Genomic DNA, 10,646 nt, shown 5'->3' with positions numbered 1-10,646 from the left:
CACTGTAACTTGGAATGGTTGCAAATGGTTGTAAGTTGAGGACTGCCTGCATACACTAGATCTAGACACAAGAAAAGTAGGCTTGTATTATCATTACAGTAATGACAATTTCTACAGTCAAGCTCCTAGCACTTCCTTATAGCTGCCACCAGTCACAGATCAAATTTCATTTACTGCTTTAGTGTATGTTGGGGGCGGGGGAGGGGGGGGACAGAAAGTGTGGGAAATCTCCAAGTTTGATTCTGGTCGACAGAGGAACTCAAAATGCTTTAGTCATAATGAAAAATGTTGCCTTCCCCCCTCCCGCGAAGGCGGGAAGACATAGGAAAGTATGGAATAATCCCTATCCCTCTCGGCTCTTTCAGGTTTGATAGATATTATATAGATATCAATAACTGCATACTGCATAAGCTCAGTAATGATCTGTTTATCTATAGATACTGTTTTTCAAAATATGCCTGATTTCAATCAAATCAAAACAAGACGTAATAATATAAGCAGAGTACTGCTGATGTACGTCTTAAAATTGGGGAAATCATGATGTACGTCTCTATTTGTATTTGTATATCGGTATCTATTATATCGTAGTTGAATAAAGTTTAAAAAGTAAACAAAATGAAAAGATTTTGAAAAAATTTTTTTTGATAGGTATTGATCATGCTTCTCAGATTAGGGCTTCCCCTAGGACTAGCAAAGCAGCTGGAACCTCTTTTTACAGGAATTACAGTGTCTTTAATGGCTGATTATACTATGTACTGCTATAGTTACCTTCCTACTGTACTCACCTCTCTCTGATGAGGTCGTAAAACACGGCTAAGACAAGGATCTACCACAACATGAACAGGCGTTTTATCCCTTCAGGAAGCAAACAGAGCACAGATCTAAGGAAATATAAACCTTAAAGAGATATTCTGGGAAATATCCTCAGGTGACGTGGGGATCACTACTGCCAAAGTATTAGGCTTGTATAACATAAGTTTTACTAGGCTCTCCAGAATTCACTGGAAGTAATCCAGTTCAAAGCTAATACAAAACTTAAAGAAGCTTAGCGTACATCCAGCAGCTGTTTTAAGCTATTTCGTTACCGGAGTACATGTAATTCAGAAATCGAAGACTGAACATATTGTGCATTACAGTTGGTAAATAATGATTACTAACAAAGTATTTGATCAATTTCATCTGCAAGTTTACAGCACATATTCGTGCTTCTCTGAATCCATCATCTAATCTTGAATTTGTCTTATTCATTTGTTAAATTTATTTGGTGCCTATACCTCACCATGGAGCTAAACAGAGAAATGGAAAAAAGTGTAAACATAATGGTAATAAAGTAACTGAACAATAAACAATGAAAACAACAATATGACATGAGAATAAAAGATGGGGTGGAGGTGGAGTTTGCTATCAATCTAGTGGCCACCTCCAGTGATACTCCGCCATTGGGTCCCCCAGACCAACCAGCCAAGTCAAGTGTCCAGGCTGTTTTGGAAGGATAGGAGGGTGGGGACAGATCTCACCTTGGAAAGTTGGCTATTCCAAAGGGCAGGCATTATGGCAGAGGAGGGTCTTCTCCTGGATTTCTATATTCAGAGTTCTTTGACTGATGGGATCCGCAGTACACCCTCTCTGCTAGCATGCCTTCTCCTAGTGAGATGAGTTGGTTCATCAGGTAGCCTTGACCTATGCCATTAAGGACTTTAAAGGTCATAACCAACACCTTCAACTGCATCCAGAAGCAGATTGGTAACCAGTGCAGTTTGCAGAGCAGAGGTGCAATATGGGCCATTCTGTGGGCCCCCAAAACTGCTCTTGTTGCTGTACTTTGAACCAGCTGAAGCTTCTGAATGGATTGCAGGGGTAGCCCCATGTAGGTCACACTGAAGTAGCCCAGATGAGAAATGACCAGGGCTTGAGTGCAGGGAGTCAAAATCCAGGAAGGGCTGCAGCTGGTGTAGAAACCAAAGCTGTATAAAGGCTCTCTTAGTCATGCCCACAACCTGCTCTTTGAACAGGAGTAGTGAATCCAGGAGAACCTCTAAATTGTGAACTGAATCTGATTGGGGTAGTGCAACCCTATCTTACAAGAAATGACTATTTACACTAAGCTTACATATCAGTTCAGGGTTTAAATTTAAATCAAATCCTAGATGAAAACCAACTTAAAGTGACTGAAAAGTACTATCTCTGGAATAAGCTAAGCGTTGAAAACGTACTTGTCTACTTTCAGTTGATCGTGAGCACTCAAAGGTTGGGGTTCATATAGAACCAGAGCCCCTTCTTCAAAAGGGTCATGGAGAGCATGCCTAACTCCTGCACGTTTGATGCCCAATGCTCTCAATCCCAGGGGGCCTGAAAGATGATTCAAAGAAAATAATGTAACCATTTTATTTTCAATATATGAAATCAAAACTGAGATTTCAGTAACATGTGACTTAACTTTCAAGGAAATTGAGCTCTACATAAAAATACATTATCATACCTGCTTTCTGGAACAAGGTCCTCTCTGAAATTTGAGTCACTGCCAACCTGATGGGTTTCTGGAATACCTAAAACACCCAGTTGGTTCTCCTGGCCTTAAGTCCTTATTGGATGTGTTTGGCATGTGTTTGACATATATTTTGGTACTGTGGGGTCAGATTGTCTATCTCAGACATGTCGACGTCACGTGACGTATTGGAACTTTTTCCCCATTGCTGGCAATGGGGTGGGCGCGGTTTCTTTATGATGCATCCGGCCCATGAGCCGGCAGTTTGACACCCCTGGTCTATCTAGTCAAGTGAGGTCCATTGCATTTAATCTTCTTTTTATACCCACATGGTTGGTGTGGAGTCAGATGAAGAAGACTAAATAAACAAATGAATTACACTTTATAAATAGGATACTGTATCATTTTCATTAAGCTACTAACATTTTCATGTGGCCATGTAAGTAGAGAGCAGCAGTCATGAAAACCTGGAAGTCCATTCTGCATCTCATGGATGTCTACCTACAGCCACTTCAATTGAAAAAGGGGACTAGCATTAATGTCCTTTAACCTACCAAAGTCTCTTTGACTAGCATGAATAAATGTATATCACCGATCCAAGGGGGTGGGGGAGTGACCTTAGTTACAAGGCCAATGCTTGAATTACTTGTGGATTTTAGGCTGATTTCTCAGATAGTTCTGTTTATATAAATGAAACAATAGGTGACAGATTATGCTAAGAATCCCTTTTGATTTGCTAATATTATAGTCTATTATGTGAATTAATGATTTAAAACACAAAAAAGGAATATCCATAATGAAACAGAAAAAGTTCTAAGACACATAAACAGGTTTGCAAAGAAAATTGGGAACCAATTCAAAACCCAGAGCTTAAACACCAATGAAATTCAGTATAATCATATCTTGGAAGTTTCTAGGAGAGAGTTGTAAAAAAAACTAATATCAAAGCATAACAAAATGCAGAGCATCAAATGGGAAAATTCTAAATAGGACTTTGCTTACACAATCTGTCTCAGAAAATAAATATGACATGAAAATGATTAATTTATAATTTGGTTATGTTTAAAGTTAAACAAGTTCAGGTTTTGTTTATTAATTTTTGTCCTTCCTTTATTACTTTATAAGTACCTCGGGGTAATGGTCGTACATAATACTCTTTCCTCCTCCCCCTTTTCCCCACATCAACAACCCTGTGAGGTGAGTGGAGCTCAGAGAGAATGACCTGCCCAAAGTCACTCAGCCAGGTTTCATGTCTAAAGTGGATGGGGTTAGAATTCAGTTTCCTGATTTCTAGCCACTAGAGGTAGGCAACCTTGGCTCTGACCAGACCAAACTGGGTTTGGTTTTGTTTTCTGGCAATTTGACATCATTTTTTTTTTGCTTTGATTTATTCCTATGTATGAGGTATATTAGTAATCTACCAGTAACGTTAATGCCTTGTGACAGTACAGGTAGTCCTCAACTTACAACCACAATTGAGCCCAAAATTTATGTTGCTAAATGAGAAATTTGTTAAATGAGTTTTGCCCCATTTTACAACTTTTTTGCCACCTTTGTTAAGCGAACCACAATTGTTAAATTAGTAACACTGTTGTTAAGTGAATCTGGTTTCCCCATTGACTTTGCTTGTCAGGAAGTTGCAAAAGGGGATCACATGACCCTGGAATGCTGCAACCGTAAATATGAGTCAGTTGACAAGCATCCAGATGTAAATCATGTGACCAGGGGATGCTACAATGGCCATAACTGAAAAATTGTCATAAGTCACTTTCTTCAGAGCCATTGTAACTTTGAATGGTCAACTAAATGAATTGTTGTAAATCGAGGACTACCTGTAGCTTTCAGTTTTTTCTTTTGTACTATATACATAACAAAATGCAATTTTTGCCTCAGACCAAGATTTATAAATGAATTACTATGTATTTAATTACGTTCATTCCGCCGAGACCTAAAGACTTGGCTCTTTGAGCTCTCTGACCCAGGCTGAGAATTTTAACTGGGGTTTTATTTTCAGGGATAACTTAATCTTTTATTTGTCTTTTAACTTGTATTTTGTATTGGTATGATTTTAAACTGCCCTGTAAACCGCCCTGAGTCCTCTGGGAAAGGGTGGTATATAAATCTAATAAAATAAATAAAATAAAATAAATAAATACATAGTAATTAAATGGGAATATGACAACGTAGTTCAAGTAAAACTGCAATTTCTCCACATCATGATTTTTGTGGACTTAAAGAAAATCATATTTAAAATGAAGATTTGATGCTTAAAAAAACATTACCTGTATAATTTGGAATAGGAACCTTGAAAGGTTTTGATAAAATGCTGTGGATAAAGGCTTCCTAGGATTTAAAGTGATATTCATTAAAATATCATTTAGGCTCATCAATAAGTAATCTTAGAGAACATTACACTGATACCATTAAATTTATGTTAAATGCACTTAAAATTGAAGAGACATGTGTTATTAATTATAGTGTGAAGTTTGAACAGATCCTGCTATATGTGATTTATATCTCATTCCAAGATTTAAAAAGTCCAAACTTTTTTCATAATATATAAAATATTCTAAGGCAAGAAATTTAAGAGCAACTTAGATCTCCCATCATACAAGTAATATGTGAATTCACCCTATGATGCAATCTCTTTTACCAGAGTCATTAATAAAAGAGATATGATCCAATAAAAGTAAAAAAATGTGCCAAATCTTAAGAATGCATAAATAAGTCACTTACATGTTTACTACCATCAAGGCAGTAAATTCGATTGGTTAACTGAGTCAAAGGTTTTCGGAAAGGAGATAAATAACATTCCTGGATATCAGCCTTAGTGTTATGTTTCTGCCTCTTTGGAGTCTAGAATAGATCAGACAAATTGCATCAAGATTTGGCTGCCTGCAAAGAAGCATAACACTTGAGAATCTACCCATGAACTTTTGTTTTTTAGCAATATGTAAAGCATGGCAACAAACAGCTGCAATATCAAATGATTATTATTACTACTACTACTTATTGGAACTTCATAAGCACTGTAAAGAGAACTATAAAAATCTAGTTGTAAAACATCTTTGTTCACAGAACAGCCCATATCAGAATTTATATCTGATTGCTTCATAGTCAGATCTGAGTAGATTTGACGTATCACTCATCCATAGAGTAGGTCTAATTTCACAGGGAGGATTATAAAAATTTAGAGAGTACAGTAAAAGAAAAGGATAAGACAACTGATTAAAGAGTCAACTCTAGTCAGCGCCACCCTGAAAACCTCACATTGGCCCCTTCGAATGCCCTGACAAAAGAGAAGCAGCATTTAAATGAAGTAATTAAGAAAGGATACTTACTGCTTCAGGATACCAGTCCTCATCTTCTCCAGAGCCATCACCTCCAGGTTTTCTCTTGGCCAGCTGACTGGGAGCTAAACTTCTCCTCTACAAACAGAAACAATTAAACCTGTTTATTCCGTAGAATACATTGTCCGTAATTCAGAAACATATGAATACATTTATGAAATAGTTGGGCTATACCTCTTAGAGCACACTTATCATCTAACAATACCAGTCTAACAATGGGCAGCAGATGGCAGCCATGGCTCATAGGGTCTCTGTGCATTATGCATCAATTGCATCTGTTTCTGAATTGGAAGCCTAGCTCACAATCATTTATGTCTTAGACTGGATTTATATGTCTTAGACTGGCTGGATTTTTGCACTACACTGTGTATGGGGTTGCCCTTGAACATTACCCAGAAACTGCTGCTGTCCAAAGCCCAACCACACAGATAATAATGGGCACACCACACTATGCCCATCTATCATAACTCTTTTGTGAGCTGTATAGGCTCCCAATAGGCTCCTGGGAGCAATTCAAGGTGCTGCTAAGGTAAAGGTAAAGGTTCCCCCGCACATGCGTGCTAGTCGTTTCCAACTCTAGGGGCCAGTGGTCATCTCCGTTTCAAAGCCGAAGAGCCAGCACTTGTCCGAGGACGTCTCCGTGGTCATGTGGCCGGCATGACTAGACGCCAAAGGTGCACGGAACACTGTTACCTTCCCACCATAGTGGTCCCTATTTTTCTACTTGTATTTTTACGTGCCTTCGAACTGCTAGGTTGGCAGAAGCTGGGACGAGTAACAGGCGCTCACTGTTATGCGGCACTGTGCGTTCCCACAGAGAGGGCCTCCTCAGGGTGCCTCCGGTCAGGGAATGCCGACTGGTGGCCCCCAGGGGGAGGGCCTTCTCTGTGGGCGCTCCGGCATTATGGAATCAACTGCCGGTGGAGCTCCGGATGACATCAGACCTCCGAACCTTCCGTCGCGGCCTGAAGACCCACTTATTTGAATTAGCTGGTCTGGCCTGATGGGGGAATATGGGTTTTTAAATTGTTGTTCTTAGTGTTGTATTATTGTTTTTAACTGGGCATTGGTTTAATCTTTTTTTAACTTTTGTATCGTTATTTATATATGCCCTGTGAACCGCCCTGAGTCCCTAGGGAGAAGGGCGGTATACAAATCAAATAAAACCTAAACCTAAACCTAAACTTGGGATTCAACCCGCCAAACTGCCTTCTGATTGACAAGCTAAGCGTCCTAACCCACTGAGCCACCGCGTCCCTAAGGTGCTGCTAGTCACCTGTAAAGCCCTACATGGCGAAGAAACAGGTTACTTGTGGACTGACTCTCCCAGTCATCTCTGCCACCCAGGAGGTGGCACAGAGTGGGTAAGCTCCAGCTTTTCCTCTTTCAAACAATCCCACCTAATGGGACCCAGGATGCATGCCTCGTCAGTAGTTGCATCTGTCCTATGAGCCATGGCTGGCATCTGCTGCCCATTGTTAGACTAGTATTGTTAGATGGGTTCAGATGCCAACACCCTCTTGGCCCTCCTCAGAGCCCTAAAGTTCTGGTTCTCCTAGGCACCAGGTGAAGATAGAGGATCTGTAATGTACCTACAGGATTTTAACTCCAGCCTCAATTGCGTTTTGTTTTTGTTTTTGTTTTAGTTTTTTTGGAGGGTGGGGGTTAGTGGTTCATTAATTAATGTTTTTTTTCTCTTTGTACACTGCCTAAAATCACAAATTCTGAGAGGGATGGCTTTAGAGAGTTTTAATTAATAAATAATAAATAAATAAACCTTGGGAGCGCCTTTCCCTTGGGAACACACACATCACCACCCACACCCCGCTTACCATGTTCTCCCTGGAGAGCAATGTCCCATCTGCGCGCAGCTTTAGGGACAGCCAAAGAAGACGGGTTGCACCGGCGGCATTTAGAGTCCCAGGAAAGAAAATTCGTTCAGGGAAGGCGAGAAGGGAAACGACCACCCAATAGCCCCGGGGACAGAGCGAAATGCTCCAGAGAAATCACGAAGCTTTGCGAAACAGCTCTGGAAGGAGAAGGAACTGCTGGCAGCAGCTCCTTAAGCTACAACGGAGAGGTCCGACCGCGGCGATTAAATAGCGGAGCGTCGGGCGACAGCTCTCCGGCAAAAAAAAAGGAGGCGGGCGGTAGACCACGAAGAAGATCCCGCAAAGTCTCCCAGCAACCGGGCTCGAGAAGAGAGCCAGCAACCGAAGGCGCCGGTTCCTCTTTCTTTCTTTTTTTTTTCGTTGGATTTGCCGCGCAAAGGGACCCGGCCTTTGCCCCGCCCCTCAGCTGAACCGAGGCACGGCCGATCGCTCGCCGATCAGACAGCTTTCATCGATCAGCTCTAGGTTCCTTCCAGGCGGAAAAGATCAGCTCTTTTAAAACGGTCCTCAGCGTGGAAAAAGGAAGGAAGGGAGCAAGGCAGCGAGTTTACCAGCAACGGCAGAACTTTGAAAACTTGGCAACTTTTTTTTATTATTATTAAAAAGTTTTACAAAAAACAAAATTTTACAATATATCCCCAAATCCCTCCCACCCCAAACCCACCCATTTCCCCCTCCCACTTCCCAGCGCTAAATACAGGATTATAGTTACAATAATCATATACTAAATAAAAATTATGCATAATATACAATTAACCAAATTCATAATGTGCTTTAACTTTGTAAGATGCCAAAACTTCCAGAATTCCAGCTGGGAAATACTGAGAGTTGAAGTCACACATGTTAAAGTTGCCAAGTTCGAAAACATTGGTTTAGAGATTGTGCAGGATTGAAAGGCTTGCGAGGCACCTCAGTTAGGAACTCGTGGGCTGATCGTACTGGACATGTCATCTTCTGTACAGTTATTGTGAGACTAATGCAATAAAAATCGTATTTGAATTGGGATGGGATGGGAATATTTCAATTTGTCTAGTATTGGAGTGTATAGCCGGCTTGGCGCAGTGGTTAAGGCACTGGGCTAGAAACGGATACTGTGAGCTCTCGTCCCACCATAGATTCGAAGGGATATATGGTCGCGGGCCAGCCCATTGCCCTAGGAAGCATGCAGTGGCAAACCATTTCTGAAATCTTGCAGAGAAAACTGCAGGGATTTATCCAGGTAATCACCAGCAGTCAAAAACTGACTTGAAGCACCACTATCTCCATTATTATTTATGCTAACACTGGAAATATTGAATAGAAACATCAGACAAGATATAGAAATTAAAGGACTGGAGCTAAAAAAAGAAAAATATAAACTACAAGCATTTACAGATGACTTGGTTTTTATATTGGAAGATAAGCTTGAAACAAGGACTAAACTTATTTATTTATTTATTTATTTATTTATTTATTTGTTTATTTATTTATTTATTTATTTATTTATTTTATTACATTTATATACCGCCCTTTCCCGAAGGACTCAGGGCGGTTTACAGGGTGATTAAAAAACAAAGATACAAAAGTTAAAAACAGATTAAAAAAATTTTTTATTCGTCCCTGCATAAATAAAACCCCAGTTAAAATTAAGATTAAAGCTAAAATTAGAATTCTCAGCCTGGGCCAGAGAGCTCGAAGAGCCAGGTCTTCAGGTACCGGCAGAATGAACGGAGGTCGGGGGCAGTCCTCAGCTCCACTGGCAGCTGGTTCCAAAGGGCAGGCGCACCCACTGAGAAGGCCCTATCCCTGGGTGTCGTCCGCCGGCAATCTCTTATCGGTGGCACCCTGAGAAGACCTTCCCTGTGGGAGCGCACTGGACGAAGGGAACTTGATGCCGGCAGCAGGTGTTCCCTCAGATATCCCGGACCCAAGCCATTTAGGGCTTTATAGGTCATCACCAGCACCTTGAATCTCACCCGGAGGGCAACCAGGAGCCAATGCATGGAGAAAATGGAAAAATTTGGAGAAGTGGCAGGATTGAAATTAAACAGAAAAGACTAAAGTGCTAACAAAACAAAAAATAACAGAAAAACAAAAAAACCAACTAGCAAAAAAACAACAACCAAAATCTTCAAATAGTTAAAAAAGTTAAATACTTGGGAATTTGCCTAACAGCAAGATGTGTAACAATAAAAAGATAATTACATAACATTGCTAAAACAAAATTGGATCTGGAAAAATGGGAAAACTTATATTTTTTAATGCTGGGGAGAATAGCAACAATGAAAATGAATATCTTACCAAAATACTCTTTCTATTTCAAACGATTCCTGTAAGACTGGGAAAAGCCTTTTTGATGAATACAACAATACTAAAAATTTATCTGGCAAGGAAAAAAAAGCTAGAATTATACTGAAAATGCTACAAGAAGCGAAAGAAAGTGGAGGATTTGGACTGCCAGACTGGATCTTATACTACCAAGCAACTATTTTAACATGGCTTAAAGAATGGATAATGATTAGAGACAAAAGAGTATTGTACCTAGAGGAGCATGACCTACAAATTGGTTGGCATGCCCTTCTGTGGTATGGGAAGAATAAAATACATAGATACATTCAAAACCACTTTATAAGAAATGCACTTCTTTTAGAATGGGAAAAAATAAAACCGAAAATTTATATCAAGATACCTGGATGGCTTTCAACAATGCAAGCATTTGTTTACCCAAATTTATTTAATTACGACAAAGTTGTGACCTATGAAGATATCTTGGACAATGAAGGAAAATTGAAAGACAGACAAGATTGAGCCTTGGTGGAGCAGTGGGCTAATGCCTCCTTAAGTAACACCAGCTGCCTGCAATTAGTGCAGGTTCGTGTCCCACCAGGCTCAAGGTTGACTCAGCCTTCCATCCTTCCGAGGTAGGTAAAATGAGGACCC

Source organism: Vipera ursinii (genome assembly GCF_947247035.1).
Source record: "Vipera ursinii genome assembly, chromosome: 3".
In the NCBI taxonomy this organism is placed as follows: Eukaryota; Metazoa; Chordata; class Lepidosauria; order Squamata; family Viperidae; genus Vipera; species Vipera ursinii.
The sequence above is the reverse complement of the archived record's forward strand: the minus strand, read 5'-3'. Positions refer to the sequence as shown.